The 18,554-nt window shown below is 40.4% G+C and overlaps 2 protein-coding genes across 2 annotated transcripts in view; one reads left to right on the top strand and one right to left on the bottom strand.

Moving 5' to 3' along the window:
• Window positions 1-18,554, bottom strand: part of LOC148535362 (uncharacterized) — a 242,115-nt gene that overhangs the window by 223,508 nt on the left and 53 nt on the right. The window lies entirely within an intron of this gene.
• Window positions 1-18,554, top strand: part of LOC148535363 (collagen alpha-4(VI) chain-like) — a 423,891-nt gene that overhangs the window by 55,049 nt on the left and 350,288 nt on the right. The window lies entirely within an intron of this gene.

Genomic DNA, 18,554 nt, shown 5'->3' on the forward strand with positions numbered 1-18,554 from the left:
CCTTTCACCTGGTCAGCCCAGCCAAAGCATTTGCACCCCAAGCTAGTCAGCCGAAGCCTTGGATCTCAGGGGAGGTGGGGAACCTGCCCAATGAAGGGGTCCCCTCTCTTCTGAGCACCCCAGGTTTACGCTGAAGCCCGGGCTCTTCCCTGCACACTTGGACGTTGGGTGCAGGGGTAATAGTAGCAAAAATAGAAGTATACTATTGTTTTTTACAGTGGAACTACAAGTGCCAGCAGGTGACCGGCACCCATACCCCCACTGTAAAAAAAATAGTCAAATAACGACATGACACAAATTAAAAGTTTGTTACATACCTAACACACACACATACTTACCTTCTGCCAGATGTTCAGTCCCCTTCTCACGTAGAATTCCCATGGTTTATCTGTGAAAAAAATCCAAAACTCACCTACCTCCTGTCCCTTCTCCAGTAGGTAGACCCCAGGACTTAACTAAATAGGAGATGTGGAAAAAGGCCCTAGACTGCATACCATGAATATATATAATGGGAGGCGCTACCTGTTGAGACTATTGTTGCATACACAAAAAGAAAAAGTACAAGTGCACAACTCCAACATTACTAATTATATATAATACATTTTGCAATAAAATTTGCAATAAATAAATAGAGGTTTTAGCATAATCATGGCCAAGGTTATGGGCCTACCCACCGCGTCCAGGTAACACTTAGGGTAGGTCCCTAACATACTGGGGTTGAAATCCTGAGGGCAGGGGGCAGGACACCCCCAAACAGCCCAGCTGAGCCACCCTTCCCCCCCCAGGGCATCACTCTATTGATAAAAGGTGGAAGTGTAGAAAAGTGTTAGATAGAAGCAGCTACTGCTGCATATATTAGAGGTAAGGTGAAAAATAAAGATGTGAAAATAATACATATATAATAAACAAACAATAGAGGTGCTAAAAGTGCAGAAAAGGAAATTGTGTTATAATGTGATGCCCTGAAGCATCCCAACCAAAGCAATCCAGGGGAGCCACGCCCCAAAAATCAACCTGTCAGGGTTCAGCCTAGGATCGGCTATCTCTTACCTCCGTGCCGGCTTCCCTGACTTCCTTGTGGTCAGACGTCTGGTGCAGTGATTGGCGAGATGCTGAGTATTCTGCCTTAGGTGCTTTTTGTTGACTTCCATGGTTAGCTGTCTGTGTTGGGGATCGGAGTTCCCATCATGGGCGCCGCCATGACAGTTCTTCTCATGTGACAGTACTCCTAACCAATGGTAGCATGATCTCAGTCAGCTGACGCTGTGCTCCAGTAATCTGCTACCCCTGGGTTTAAAAATCCGCCTCCAAAACTCCAGGAAGTTGCCTGATCAACTATTGTCTCTCCTAGTGTTCTGGTTGAGTTCTTTTCCAGGTTCCCTTGGATTCCAAGCCTTTGTTCCAGTGTTTTCCAGTGAGCAGCAGTGCGATCTACATCTCTGCCTTTGTGCCTTAATTCCAGTGTCTCCTTTCAGCACCAGTGTGATTAACTTCTCTGCCTGTGCATGCTGTTTCTGTGATTTTACTGCCAGTGTTTTCCAGTGAGCAGCAGTGCGACCAACATCCCTGCCTGTGCATTAAGTTACCAGTGTCTCCTGTGAGCTACAGTGCAATACTTCTCAACCTGTGTTTATGACCAGTGCCATTTTGTGTGGCAAAGTGCCACACCATCTCCCTGTGTATCCCTTGTGTTACATGTGGTGCTAAAGTGCGTCAGCACGCCTCTCCTTGTGTTTCCCTCATGTGCCACCCCGCAGTGCAAAGTACATCCACACGCCATCTCCCTGTGTATCCCTTGTGTCTTACCAGTGGTGCTAAAATTCGTCAGCACGCCTCTCCTTGTGTTTCCCTCGTGTGCCACCCTGCCGTGCAAAAGTGCGTCCAGATGCCATTTCCCTGGGTATCCCTTGTGAGTTTACCTGTTGTGCTAAAGTGTGTCTGCACTGCATTTCTGGTGTATCCTTCTAGTGCCATTCCCTGTGACAAGAGGGTGTACACGTCACTCCCTGTGTCTTCTCAAGTGTCATCCATTTGTGCTAAGTGTGTCAGTACTTTATTCCTGGAATACTATCAAGTATTATCTCTCAGTGTACTCCTAGTGTAACAGTGCCTTGGTTAGGCACTTCCCTTGGGCCATTGATATCTTGAGCCTCCATTCCCATGGATCTCGGATACCTGGTCAAAGGACCGCGACCTGGCAGCAGGGTGCAGCTAAGCCCATATCCCGCTTGGAGGGGTCACTGGCGAACACCTCCCTGCAGGTTAGACTCCGCACCTTTGACCAGGTCTCGTCAACGTCCAAGATCTGTGGACGAGGAGCTCTTGTATCCAGGCCTTTCACCCCAAATCCTTCCCAAACTAGATCACAACCCCTCAGTAGGGGATTCTACCCTTGCAAACCTGACACAAACCATGTCTGCACTACAGTATATAAATTTGTAGGACTTACCTAGATTGTGCCTCTTACTAAAGTGCAGTCAAAATGCCAGAATCCCTGCCTAAAACCAATTGGGGACAGGTGGTGGGGGGGGTGCTAGCCTAGTCTGAAGGAGTCTTATGCCTTCAGGTGTGCATAGGAGCACACTAAATACAGTATGTTGAAAAGGGCCCTAGATTGCACATACATTTTGCAATAAAAATTTGCAATAAATAAATATTTTAGCATAATCATGGCCAAGGTTATGGGCCTACCCACTGCGTTCCAGGTAACTTCTTAGGGTAGGTCCCTAACATACTGGGATTGAAATCCAGAGTGCAAGACACCCCCAAACCAGTCCAGCTGAGCCACCCCAGGGCGTCACTCTATTTATTTAGTGCAAAATGTTATTGCAAAATGTATTATATATAATTAGTAAAGTTGGAGTTGTGCACTTGTACTTTTTCTTTTTGTGTCTGCAACAATAGTCTCAACAGGTAGCATCTCCCATTACATATATTCAGGGTGTGCAGTCTAGGGCCCTTTTCCACATACTCTATTTAGTGTGCTCCTATACACCTGAAGGCATGAGACTCCTTCAGCCTAGGCTAGCACCCCTCCCCAGCTGTCCCCAATTGGTTTTAAGCAGGGATTCTGGCATTTTGACTGCACTTTAGTAAAAGGCACAATTTAGGTAAGTCCTACAAATTTATATACTGTAGTGCAGACATGGGTTGATTTTTAGGGCGTGGATCCCCTGGATTGCTTTGGTTGGGCTGCTTCATGGTTTCACTTTATAACACATTTTCCTTTTTTGCACTTTTAGCACCTCTATTGGTTGTTTATTATATATGTATTATTTTCACATCTTTATTTTTCACCTTACTTCTAATATATGCAGCAAGAGCTGCTCCTATCTATCTAACACCTTTTTACACTTCACCTTTTCTGATTAGAGTGATGCCCTGGGGTGGCTCAGCTGGGCTGGTTTGGGGGTGTCCTGCACTCTGGATTTCAACCCCAGTATGTTAGGGACCTACCCTAAGAGGTTACCTGGATACAGTACGTAGGCCCATAACGTAGACCCCAGGACTTGGCCAAGAAAAAAACGAGCTACCCGTTCCATTTCGAACACATACATCTCTACCCGGTAAATGACAGAGACCGGCAGGTTTCTGTTATTCTCTGGGCCCGCCAGCCAATCAGAGACCGCTCTACAGTTAGAGGCCACTGATTGGCTGTGACCCATGTGCTGTTGACTGTCAGCCGCGTAGGTCACAGCCAATCAGCGGCCACTAATTGTAGAGCGGCCTCTGATTGGCTGGCTGGCCCAGAGAATTACAGAAACCTGCTGTAAGCCTGGGGTGCTCAGGATAGAGGGGGACCACTTTATTGGGGGGTTCCCACCTCCCAAAAACCCAGGCTTGGGCTGACTAGCTTGGGGTGTTAATGTTTTGGCTGGGGTTACCAGGTGAAAGGGTTCTCTAGCTGTGGCATTACACCCAGGCTAGGTTTGGGTCCAGTGCTGGTTTTAAAAATAGGGGGAACCCCACGCCATTTTTTCCCCCTGTTTTTAAAACCAGGACTGGCTCTGGAATTCAGGGCTGGTTATGCTTTTGGGGGGAACCCTACGTCATTTTTATTTTTTTTTAAATTAACACTTTAGACAGTAATTACAGGCAGAAACATACACAGATCACACTGATCTGTGTATGTTTCTGCCAAACTTGCAGCTCAGGAGGTAGTCTATTTAAAACGTCTATTTAGGACCGAGTTTACTAAAATTACACCCGTGATTATAATCACAATTCTTGGTAAATTTCCGAGTTGTATATTTTCCATGGAAAAAAACTTGCACGTTTGGCCGATGGTGTATTGAATCGAAATTGCATTCTCAATCGAGATTTTCAGTCTCAATAGAGAAATCTCTCCCGAGTTTGTCTTTAGTAAATTTCCAAGTTGGTGAAAATGCCTCAACTCACCCGAGATTTCACACTCAACCAAACACAAATCTTATTAAATTTACCCCTGTGACTTCCCCTGGACTCACATCCTCTTACAGCCCTAAATCTAAAAGATTATTCTATCTATCAAGGCTATCACATTTTACTGTGTGTATGGGGCTAGCATTTATGCTACAGCCTAAAAAGTACAAGGTAATGGAGTCATTGCCAGAGAAGAAGGAAGATCCACTGGAGCTGCCGTCTCAGCCAGGGCCTTAACTAGGGTGGTGCCACATGTGCCACGACACAGGTCACTGCAAGGCAGGGGGCACTGTCTGAGCTTGTCAATTTTCTGTTTATGATAATTGTCACTTGTAGTTTCCTTTCCTTTTATCCCCAGCATCTCCTGGCCGCCCCTATCTCCTCCCTGACTGAATACCCCTCTATCTGGTTTCAGAGAAAGCGTTTTTTTACTCTGCACAGAGTGAAAATATGTAAATATCAATATAGTTTAACCAAAATATACAATTATATGGGAGACAATGTCTTCTCACATGATATTACAGTTGGTGGTGCACCCAGGAGCCAAATACAATCTTTAGACAGAAAGATATCTTATATCTATATCATCTTATTATGCCCTACATACTTATTCCTTAATAATACCAGTAGATTTACTGTCTATGTGTGGTGATATAGAAGAAGATGGTCTCAATGGGAGTGTGTATCTACAGATACTACTTTTAAGTTAACATGTGTGGTGATATAAAATAGATACTCTCAATAGGAGTGTATATCTACAGATACTTGTGTCAATTCATCTCTGACTACAAATATACAGTTTTTTATCTCCCTGATTAATAGAGAATTGTAATGGATATGTGTCATGGAATATTCCTGATCCCTAGTGCATACATACATGTATGTAATGACGGAGCTACTTATTTGAATTGAACAGCATTATCTTTGTCTGTTTTATGTTTCTCAGATTTCAAGCATGTGATTATGCAGGAAGTGGATGGCGATATTGCTCTGCAATGCGGTTGCAACAGAGCAAATACATTTGTCAATACTGCTATTATCACGGCTTCTTCATATGATTTCTGAATCATCCCATACATTGCTTCGAATGCTCACTTTTCATCAATATCGGATGACACATGATTAGCAGTAGCACGGGTTTCCGCCCCTGTGATGATTCATCTATTTATTGTTCTTACTCAATCCTGAGCACTCTCATTACAGACACACACAAGATGTCTTTTGTTTCTGTGTTTTTTTTCATGCTCACTCCTGTACATATATAAGGTTTATGACTGAAGGTTTAACCTTGTTATATGAGTTCTGTTCTTACTTATTTACTCATTTAATTTTGGAATTTTGTACAGAGGACACATCTCTGCTGCTGCTATAAACCCTGATAAGAGGCTTTGAGGTGCTATAAAGGCATTGAATAACATATATAGGTGATAAACCTGAGATTATGGAGAGCATACAATACTGTGTATGACCTAGATATTATCTTAAATCTTGATAATTTCTTTGTTGCCTAAATTGTGGGAGTTCTACACAGTTGATATCACGATTCTACTGCTGTATTCAGGATTAAGCCTCTGATATATGATAGCACATGGATGTAACTTATTATTGATACACAACTTACCATTATAGAGAAGGAATGTACCCTGCATGAGAATTTCTATTCTCCAAGTATATTGAAAAATATTTCGCCATTTTTTCGGTGATAAAACCATTTATATGTTTTATGTATGTTTATGTCACATGTCTATGTATTACCTTGGAATTTTATACAGAAGACGTAACATTTCTGATGTTGCTATATATCAGTGTTGGCTAACCTTGACACTCCAGCTGTTGTGGAACTATATATCCCAGCATGCCCTGCCACAGTTTTAGCATGCCCTAATAGCAAAACTGTAGCAGTGCATGCTGGGTTATGTAGTTCCATAACAGCTGGAGTGTCAAGGTTAGCCAACACTGCTATATATCTTTGATAAGATTTTTTGGAGTGCCAAGAAAGGCATTTAAAGAATGTACCCTGCATGAGAATTCCTATTTTCTAATTATATTGAACAGTATTTCACCACTCCTTGTTGATAATACCACTTATGTGTTTCATGTATGTTTCATGTATGTTTGTGTTACATGTCATTGGACATACTCCTTCATTTACCCTGAGGTACCACTATTTAAAAAAAATAAAATAATTATAATAAAAGTTATATTTTAAATACATACTATGAGATAAAAGAGTGCCCCACAAAAAGAGCCTCCTTTTTTTCCTTTCTACCCCTCTATCTGGCCAGCTACGCAAGCACCTTCAGTCACATTCTCTTTTAGTTAACACACACATTTCAAAATACAGTCGTACCTGGGACTCAAACTCTTCACCTATCAGATGGCAATCAGGCACCTTACACATGTAGCTATCTGCCTCACAATTTCTGATGTCAGCCCATGAGACCACACCCCTATTTTGGGTGTGTGTCTTATGTCCCTATTTGAAAAAATAGGGGGGGACAATGCTCTTTCTGACCCAGGGCACCAAAAAGTATAGTTATGGCTCTCGTTTCAGCATAAAGGTACTATCTAAACTTATATTATCTGTGCCCTCGCTAACACCCGGGGTGCCAAAGATACTGAGTTGTTGGTTTGTACTTATTTTTATTCTTATATTTTAGTACATTATCTGCTATATTTTTATGTCATTTTATGTTTTTAAGCATCATATTTTTGTACCTTTGAGAAAAGAGCCGATACTGATAAGCAATTCTACGTTATTGTTTTATTTTGATAGGGACTGGCATTCCCGTTATTCATGGCAACTGGCCATTATTCCCTATTTTGTACCATTAGGGAAGTTTGGACATTTTTGTACTAAAATAGAAGTTGATTTATAAAACACAGCTACTAATAACATTCACAAATATATATATATATATATATATATCAGTACAAATGTCCACACTCTGCGCAATGGTGTCCTGTAAAATCCAGACTTTTTCTTCCTTTTATCTTAAGATGTATTGCTGCTTAATCCCAGTCCTCCTTATGCTTGAGGAAGGTATACACAGACTAGAATGCAATCACAGAGGGAAAGCGCAAACGTGAGAATAGTAAAAAAAACACAATGTTTAATAAAATCTGCTCACATACATCAAAGTTAGAAGTTTCACGTGTGATCTGGTGGGTCTCTAAACTTAGCCGGACATCTTCCGTACTCAGCGACCAGCTGCACACCGCACTGCCTCTGGAAGTAGACAGATGACTACTTCCACAGTCTCACAGTTCCTTACCACAACTAGACTTCACCAAGGGGTGTTGACACGTTTGCGTTTTCCCTTTGTGATTGCATTCAAATATATATATATATATAGCAACAGAGCCAAAAAGTTTACCCACCAGGATAAACCAAGGAACCAGCACACCACCATGTATATATCAATCAAGCATATTTAAAAGAAAAAATTATTAAAAAAGCCATCATCAAAACATTGTCATAAAGTACTCATCCATAACTGGAAACTGCAGTTAGTGTATAAAGCGATGAGAATCAGCCATCCCGACGGGCCGTTTCGGCACATATAGCCTTTTTCAAGGGTCAGCCATAATGATGTACTGTATAGTGAGGCTTAATATAGCACGAGTAATCAATAGACATCGTACTCACCTGTCCATGCGCGCGCGATCGTCAAATGCCGTCACCTGGAAACATCACCCACCGGGAACCAGTGTACACACCATTGTTTCCGGAGGACTCACTAAAGGTTCCGCCGACCCGGAAGTGACGCGACGCGAACGCCGTTTGTCAACATCCGGTCAGCCGGAACCCTGTGTTGCCAACAACAGAAACAAGGGGAGTGTCCAGGCTCACTCAGAGGGGAGCTAACAGGTGGTCAAGACGACAGCACGTACACAAACAGACAACATATAACACAAATAACACATAAGGTATACGTTCCCAAAATCAAACCCATCTAAGGGGTGCACATCATAGCCAGAAGGTGTAGTTGCTACTAGTTAAATAAATGTGTATTAATAAAGACATTAGCACATTGTAAGCTATTCAGCCATTAAACCTAAGTTACTGATTATTGCAGCTAATTTAGATAAATACCATTCTGGATTAACAAGAGCTATCAATCAGATATATGAAGGGTTAAACATGAATACCTGAACTAAAGAAAAAATGAAATAAAATAAACATGGAATCTTTAGAAATAATCATAAACCAAACACCAATAACATGTAGCCAATATCTAATAGTGAGAACGCCATCATTAATATAAATTAACATTACCAAGATGCATGCTAACTTCATGATGCCCAAAAATATTAAAATAAGTGTACAAAGACGCCAAAAATTATATTTTTCATAAATAACATTCAACGACACATCAAAAAAATGTTCAAATAAACGGAGTAAATAGTAACTCCTCATTGAGGCCAGATGGAGACATTGCATTAAGTTTATAGATCCATTCACATTCACGTTGTAACAATAAGCGATGTCTATCACCCCCTCTTCGTGAGGGTGGTATATGGTCGACTGGCATAAATCTAAAGTCCTTGATCATATGTCCACAAGTAAAAAAATGCTTGGCCACAGGTGGTGTGCTAATATCAATATTATTAGTGGCTTTTTTTATAGAACATCTGTGCATCCCAATTCTTTCCTTCAGCATATGCATTGTTTTGCCCACATACAATTTCTTGCATGGGCACAGGATCACATATATAACATATTTGGTTTCACATGTCATACGATGTTTCAAATGAAATGTCCTGTCCGTAATGGGATGGCGAAATTTGTTTCCAGTTAGTAAATAACGACAATTCACACATTTGGCACATTTATATGCCCCAATTTGTAAGGACAACCAGTTAGAGTTAGTACTGACCCCTGGGCTAATATCAGAGTAGACAAGACGTTCTTTTAGATTACGGCTTCTCCTATAGCAAAACAACGGGGGATGAATGCAATCCTTCCCAATGATTGGATCGGCCTGTAAAATATGCCAATACTTTAGTATAGTTTTACGGATGAAGCCAGAAGATAATGAGTAAGTCATTGGAAATAATAACCTGTCTACCACCTCTTTTTTTGGTTTAGTAGTTAACAGGTCCTCTCGTTTGAAAGCCATGCATTTGTCAATTGCTTCATTAACTTCACGTCTATTATATCCTCTCTGTATAAATTTTTTTTTTTGTCCCATTTCCTGAAGTGCCATAGGAAGATCCTCATTATGGGAAGTAATCCTTACAACCCTCAATAGTTGTGAGTAAGGGAGACCCCTTTTGAGAGCAGGGGGATGGAAACTGTTGGCACACAAAAGCGTATTTTTATCAGTCGGTTTCCTAAACAACGAGGTCTTTAATTTATTGTCAGTGATGGAAACTAAAACATCCAAAAATTCAATGCTGGTGGAACTCCATTTATGTGTGAACTTGATCAAGGTTTCTTTCTGGTTAAGGCCTTCAATGAAGGTTTCTAATTGCACTAGGTTACCCGTCCATATCAGAAACAAATCATCAATGAAACGAAAATAACATGCAATAAATTTCGAAAAAATGGGATCAGCGGTAATGTGGGTGGTCTCAAAAATATACATGTATAAATTGGCGTAGGCCGGGGCCATATTCGACCCCATGGCCGTCCCTTTGAGTTGTAAGTAAAAAGTATTGTTAAATAAAAAATAATTTTTATGCAAAATAACTTCCATTAACAATAATAAAAAATCAACCAGGGGACCATTGTAACATGTATTATTGGTGACCGCATGCCTCACCGCCTCCAAACCCTTCTTGTGTTCTATATTGGTGTAAAGACTGGACACATCCAAAGACACCAGTAAACAGTCTTTGGGTAGATTCTCAAATTGTTTTAGTTTAAGCAAAAAATCTGTAGTATCTTTAAGAAAAAGTGTGGTGTTTTTTGCACAACAGATTGTAAATGAAAATCGCAGAATTGTGACAGGGATTGACTAAGAGAACCTTGTGAAGAGATTATGGGCCTACCAGGAGGGGCCACAGGAGATTTATGTATTTTTGGTAATGTATAAAAGAGTGGAATAATTGGGTGATCTTGAATCAGAAACTTTACCGTAGGTTCATCCAACCAGTTATTATTGAAACCAAGTTGGATGATAGCATCAATTTCACGTTTATAGATGTTAGTTGAATCAAAATCTAATTTCTTGTAACAGAAACTGTCAGCCAATTGGCTTAATGCTTCATTAATATAGTACATTTTATTTAATATTACAACACCCCCGCCCTTATCGGCAGGGCGAATGATGATGTCAGAATTGTTTTTTAATGAAGTAATAGCCTCAATCTCATTTTTATAGAGATTTTGATAACGTTTATATTTACGTTTAATGACAGGCAAAATGTCTTTTTTAACCAGTCTGCAGAATGTTTCTATCGAGGCATTATTAGATGGAGGATCAAATGTGCTTTTAGATCTAAAAGGTGTGTTCTTAGTTCTGACACTATCATGCATGGGTAATTTATTGAAATGATCTTTTAACCTAAGTTGTCTCTGAAATTGACAAAATTCAGTTTCCCATTTAAACTCCGTTTGTCTATAGGTCTGAATAAAGGATAATCCTTTTGATAGGACAGTGTGTTCAACTTCTGTCAATCTATAATTAGACAAATTAAAAATTACTATCTCCTGTTGCCCCTCTTGGATTTTTCTTGAAGTCTTTTTGTGCTTGATGCCCCCTCTCCTTGTGGGTCTCTTTGTAGTTTGTTTTTGCTCCGTGTATGGGCACTTTCCCCTAAAAAAGGACCTCTAGAGGAAGAAGAGTGATCCGAATCACTCATAGAATTATGTGAATCCAAATCAGAAAAAGCTGTATTAACTCTTTTTCTGTTATACTGGCCACATCTCCAGACTCTTCTCAAACTTTGGTTCAATAACCACGAATATACCTGTAGTTCTTTATAGTCATCCCTCACTTTTCTGTATTTATTTTTTTTAAAACTCAAAAGATCTGTTTTGAAATTAGTGATATTCTCACTTAATTTAGCCAACCAATCTGTACTAGTGTCTTTTGATAATGTCTCAGTCCCATTAGCTTCACATATAGTTATATCTTTTTTGATGTTCTCAATATCCATATTGGCTTGTTGTATAACTAATATCATTAGATCGAAACTACACTGGTTGAGGATTTAGCACCATTGACGAAAAAATTCTTTGTTATTGCGACCAATTGTAGGTTGATTTTTTATTCTAAAGCCCCTAGGTATTAATTTATCTTTATGAAACTGAGAAAGAGTTAATCCATGGAGTTCAGGCTCCACCAGTCATTTTTCAATTTAAGTAAATCTTGATAAATATCATTGGGGCTATCCTCATCAAACGCCAATTGGTCTGTGTCTACAAAAAGAATTTTGGAAATGTCTTTATTCAAAAACCGTTTAGTACCAGTGATGTCACCTATATCTGACTCCATGTTTACATACACAGGTATATGTCAAATAAATACAATGAATTATAACAAAACCAAAAAAATATTCACAAAGCTAACAAAATATAGAAACAAAAGAAAAAAAATTGAAAAACAGTCCATAAAAAATTGTGGTGCAAACTGTAAGCCAAAAAAACTTTTGGTAAATGTAAATACAAGTTTCAGGACGCACACACTTTCAAGTGTATATTTGTGGGTGCCAGGTAATCATAAGTCCAGCAACAGAGCCAAAAAGTTTACCCACCAGGATAAACCAAGGAACCAGCACACCACCATGTATATATCAATCAAGCATATTTAATAGAAAAAAATTATTAAAAAAGCCATCATCAAAAAATTGTCATAAAGTACTCCTCCATAACTGGAAACTGCAGTTAGTGTATAAAGCGATGAGAATCCGCCATCCCGACGGGCCGTTTCGGCACATATAGCCTTTTTCAAGGGTCAGCCATAATGATGTACTGTATAGTGAGGCTTAATATAGCACAAGTAATCAATAGACATCGTACTCACCTGTCCATGCACGCGCGATCGTCAAGTGCCGTCACCTGGAAACATCACCCACCGGGAACCAGTGTACACACCATTGTTTCCGGAGGACTCACTAAAGGTTCCGCCGACCCGGAAGTGACGCGACGCGAACGCCGTTTGTCAACATCCGGTCAGCCGGAACCCCGTGTTGCCAACAACAGAAACAAGGGGAGTGTCCAGGCTCACTCAGAGGGGAGCTAACAGGTGGTCAAGACGACAGCACGTACACAAACAGACAACATATAACACAAATAACACATAAGGTATACGTTCCCAAAATCAAACCCATCTAAGGGGTGCACATCATAGCCAGAAGGTGTAGTTGCTACTAGTTAAATAAATGTGTATTAATAAAGACATTAGCACATTGTAAGCTATTCAGCCATTAAACCTAAGTTACTGATTATTGCAGCTAACTTAGATAAATACCATTCTGGATTAACAAGAGCTATCAATCAGATATATGAAGGGTTAAACATGTATACCTGAACTAAAGAAAAAATGAAATAAAATAAACATGGAATCTTTAGAAATAATCATAAACCAAACACCAATAACATGTAGCCAATATCTAATAGTGAGAACACCATCATTAATATAAATTAACATTACCAAGATGCATGCTAACTTCATGATGCCAAAAAATATAAAAATAAGTGTACAAAGACGCCAAAAATAATATTTTTCATAAATAACATTCAACGACACATCAAAAAAATGTTCAAATAAACGGAGTAAATAGTAACTCCTCATTGAGGCCAGATGGAGACATTGCATTAAGTTTATAGATCCATTCGCATTCACGTTGTAACAATAAGCGATGTCTATCACCCCCTCTTCGTGAGTTTGGTATATGGTCCACTGGCATAAATCAGGTGCATAAATATTGGGACATTGACAGAATTTTCATATTTTGGCCTCTATTCACCCCCACAATGGCTTTGAAATGAAACAAACAAGATGTGCTTTAACTGCAGACTTTCAGATTTAATTTGAGGGTAATTACATCCAAATCAGGTGAACGGTGTAGGAATTACAACGGTTTCTATATGTGCCTCCCACTTTTTAAGGGGCCAAAAGTAATGGGACAAACTAAACAATCCTAAATCTAACTTTCACTTTTTAATACTTTGTTGCAAATCCTTTGCAGACAATTACAGCCTGAAGTCTGGAACGCATAGACATCACCAGACGCTGGGTTTCATCCCTGGTGATGCTCTGCCAGGCCTCTACTGCAAATGTCTTCAGTTCCCGCTTGTTCTTGGGGCATTTTCCCTTCAGTTTTGTCTTCATCAAGTGAAATGCATGCTCAATCGGATTCAGGTTAGGGGATTGACTTGGCCATTGCATAACATTCCACTTTTTAGCCTTAAAAAACTCTTTGGTTGCTTTTGCAGTATGCTTTGGGTCATTGTCCATCTGCACTGTGAAGCGCCGTCCAATGAGTTCTGAAGCATTTGACTGAATATGAACATATAATATTGCCCGAAACACTTCAGAATTCATTCTGTTGCTGTTGTCAGCAGTCATATTATCAATAAATACAAGGGAACCAGTTCCATTGGCAGCCATACATGCCCACGCCATGACACTACAACCACTATGTTTCACTGATGAGGTGGTAAGTTTTGGATCATGAGCAGTTCCTTTCCTTCTCCATACTCTTCTCTTCCCATCACTCTGGTACAAGTTGATCTTTGTCTCATCTGTCCATAGGATGTTGTTCCAGAACTGTAATGCCTTTTTTAGATGTTGTTTGGCAAACTCTAATCTGGTCTTTCTGTTTTTGAGGCTCACCAATGGTTTACATCTTGTGGTGAACCCTCTATATTCACTCTTGTGAAGACTTCTCTTGATTGTTGACTTTGACACATATACACCTACCTCCTGGAGAGTGTTCTTCATTTGGTCAACTGTTGTGAATGGGTTTTTCTTCACCAGGGAAATAATTCTTCTGTCATCCACCACAGTTGTTTTCCGTGGTCTTCCCGGGTCTTTTTGTGTTGCTGAGCTCTCCTGTGCGTTCTTTCTTTTTAAGAATGGTCCAAACAGTTGATTTGGCCACACCTAATGTTTTTTCTATCTCTCTGATGGGTTTGTTTTGATTTTTCAGCCTAATGATGGCTTGCTTCACTGATAGTGACAGCTCTTTGGATCTCATATTGAGAGTCGTCAGCAACTGATTCCAAATGCAAATGTCACACCTAGAATCAACTCCAGACCTTTTACCTGCTTAATTGATAATGAACTAACGAGGGAATAGCCCACACCTGTCCATGAAATAGCTTTTGAGTTGATAGTCCCATTACTTTTGGTCCCTTAAAAAGTGGGAGGCAAATATAGAAACCGTTGTAATTCCTACACCGTTCACCTGATTTGGATGTAATTACCCTCAAATTAAATCTGAAAGTCTGCAGTTAAAGCACATCTTGTTTGTTTCACTTCAAAGCCATTGTGGTGGTGAATAGAGGCCAAAATATGAAAATTCTGTCAATGTCCCAATATTTATGCACCTGACTATATATATATATATATATATAAGTTTTGGATCCTTTTCAGAATAGCGGATATATCAGAGCTTCCTGCGGTCATATGGGGCTTTGCCCCCCCTTTCTCATTGATTCCCCCTCCTCTCCTCCTCTACTGGTTTCCCCTGCATTGGGCAGAAGAAGCTAATGGGACTTAGGGCCAAATTCAATTAGCCACGAAAAGTGCCGTTTGGAGAAAAGTTTTCTCCAATTTGTACTTTTCGCCTGTTTTCAAAGTATCTCCATATTCAATTCCCCAGAGTTTTTGCCTACATGAAAACTCCATAGGCAAAAACAGGTGAAAAAGTTTCTCCAGCAAAAGGCAGGAGAAAAGAAGTTCAAAATATTTTGGGGTACAAATGTGGGGACTTGGTTCAGAACCCTTTGGACACCCCCCTAATAACTAATAGGGAAAAAAATAATAACAACTTAATTCACCCCAAAAAAAGACATGTCATTTTTGGGGCCAAAAACGAAAAAAGTGTTGGAAAATTGGAAAAAAGGGGGAGGGCCTGGTACTTTGGGGGGCTATATAGTTGGGACAGGGGTTTTTGGTATTGCACGAGGCTGCAGCAGGTATAATTTTGAGATTTTTTTAAATCTTCATTTTAGAGACATTAAAATATACTAGTACCCATTTTCAGGTACCCCAATTTTAACCTCGGTACTTATTTCTCAGAAAAACATTGCTTTCTATCACATAAACAAATAGGCATATAACAGCCCTTTGCAACAAAATAAGTTCACTAAATACATTTATTAGGGCTACTACTACTATTCTATATTGACTCCCAGGGTCACTGAAGATTTTTATGGGGTACAGACTGATTTCCCCCCAAAAATAGGTCCTTTTCGCTAGTTTCGCTTTGGAGAACATTCGCCTATCCGCGTTTTTGCATGTTTTACAATTGAATAGGGCGAAAAGCGGGGACGCGCATGGTGAAAACATTGCGGCAAAACAGGCGAATGAGGCAAATTCAATCTGCTTTTTGCCAGACGGCGCTTTTCATGGCTAATTGAATTCGGCCCTTAGTCAGGGTTGCACGCAAATCTGTTTTGCCGACAGATCTTGCAATTTTTTTGCACTGTACATGCTCGTAGCTGACTGTACTCAACTATGAGTCAGTGCAACTGGACGGAAACTGGGGCACTCACACTGGCTGAGTGTTCTGATGGTATATTGTGGCATTCTAGACAGAATTGCAGCCTGTTCAGTGGTGATCGCACACAGAGATCTGACTGATTTCAGACAGAATTCTTGCACAGAGGATAGGGCTGGTGGCCACGACTCCTTACATTAGGTCACGTGCACCCAAAGGGTATGCAGTCAGGAAGCCGGCGGAAGTAATCCCGACAGCCGGCTTCTCGACTGCTTTATCCCACCGAGGGTTAAATGACAGGCATCTAAATCTAGACGCCTGTCATTTTACCTACGTTGGGAGACCGGCGCCCGGCATCCGATCGAAGTGATACCAGACGCTGAGCGCGGATAGCCGCTGGAGGGGGAGGGTTAGGTTTAGGGCTCCCGGGGGGAACTTAAGGTTAGGCACCCCCCCGGGAGGTTAGGGTTAGGCTAGGGGAAGGGAGGGTTAGGGCTAGACACCCCCCGGGGGGGACTTAGGTGTAGGCGGCGGGGAAGGGGGGGTTAGGTTTAGGCACTTAGAGGGGGGATTAGGGTTAGGCACCCCCTGGGAGGTTAGGGTTAGGCTAGGGGAAGGGAGGATTAGAGTTAGACCCCCCCGGGGGGGACTTAGGGTTAGGCACCCCCCCGGGGGACTTAGGTGTAGGCGGCGGGGAAAGGGGGGTTAGGTTTAGGCACTTAGAGAGGGGATTAGGGTTAGGCACTAGGGGGAAGGTTAGGGTTAGGCACCCCTAAGGATGGTTAGGAGGGTTAGGGGGGGGAGGGGGTTGGGACGATCAGGATTTTCAGCCATGTCGGCCAGCCACTGTCGGGATTTGAACCACCTTGCGTCCGGCGGTAATTCATACCGATTCCACCCAAAGTACACGGGCTCAGCACAGCTCTCTACAGCCCTGCTGCAGGTAACAGGGTTGAAGCTATGCCTCTGGTAACACATGTAGCTTCACCTAATGAATTAATTCACTACAATTTATTACAGTAGACAAAAACATACAGTAGCAAGAATAAGGACAGTGACTTGCACACTTTGTGAAATAACTGAAAAAGTGAACATAGATTCAGTTACTGTGTAGAGATACTGCCATAAAATTGCTGCCCCTCCACATTATTCTATTTCAGTAAACAATTTCTGCAGTGCACTTTTTCTCATGGCTACATAGAAAGAATGATTATTATGAGTGCAGAAGAACAAACATTATATGGTTTATTTTATAGAAACTAGATGTATGCAACTGCACACATGTGCTGCATCAATTATAACAAAAGGGTTAAAAATAAAAAGTAGCTCTAGACCTAAATTCTAAATTAACCTGATATCAATGTAATATATCACGTAGCCAACACAGCATACAGCTGTACATTTTTGTTGAGTCAGTATTTGATCAGTAACTATGAAGTGTATTCATTAGTATAGAAGGAATCTGATATCACATGATGCTAAAAGGTTATAGAATTTATGCTACTCTGGAATTCAGCAGAGTATTACCATGGAAATAGTAACTACTTAGAAAAAAACAAACAAAAGTTTATACTGTACATGTTGAAATTTGCTATCATCCAATAAATGGTACATACACACAGTCCGATTTGATGATCGTTAAACGATTGAACGTTCGAACGATTTTTACAACAATTTCAACGATTTCATCAACGATGAACGATGAACGATTTCTGACAGTATTAAAATGAATGAAATTGTCTACATCTGTCTGTAAACACAGTCGATGTCAGAGATCGTTATCTGACATGCGGGAACGCGCATCGTTGGTCGATGCATGCCCTACATGTCAAAGATATGAATGATTGAATGATTTTTGCAATCGTTATCGTTCACATCTGAAATAAAATCTGACCATGCGTATGCAGCAATACTTGGCATAGCTTAGTAATTACTGAAGAATAATGATGTGAAGATTGTACTTTATTATTAGAAACACTAAAAGATCTTTTCTTACCCCTACAAGCTTTCCCTTGGCACAAAATGCATTATATAATTATCCTACCAAACATTTCTGAGGCTAAAATAGAGACATCTTAGGAAATATGAGAATTCATATTATATTTCTTACTTTTCAAAAAACAAGAAAGTTTGTAGAGATTTGGTACAGGCAGACAATCCCTCCATTACTTGTTAGTACTATTTATTCATAGCCATCAAATGGGATGCAATTCAGTTAAGTAATAGTTGCCTTCCATATCATTTTAGAGTGGTTAAATTTGAGAGAGCAATTCATTTGTTAGTGCTGCAATGAGCACTGTACTGTACCTTTATCAGGAACTTACTTTTTAGGTCTGCCAAATTGCCTTACAACCATTCTTGCCTTGATATAAACAAAAAATACACTTTATGTAATATTTGTTCTATAAAACCTCAGGATATCAAACAGAACAATGCAATCATATTACGCAGTTTAGGAATTTTAGATCAATGGATACTGTCATAGATGAAAACTCTACTTCTAAGACTGCCAGGTACAGTTGGCAAAGGATAGC

Source organism: Taudactylus pleione, unplaced genomic scaffold (assembly GCF_031769625.1).
Source record: "Taudactylus pleione unplaced genomic scaffold, aTauple2 ptg000053l, whole genome shotgun sequence".
NCBI lineage: Eukaryota > Metazoa > Chordata > Amphibia > Anura > Myobatrachidae > Taudactylus > Taudactylus pleione.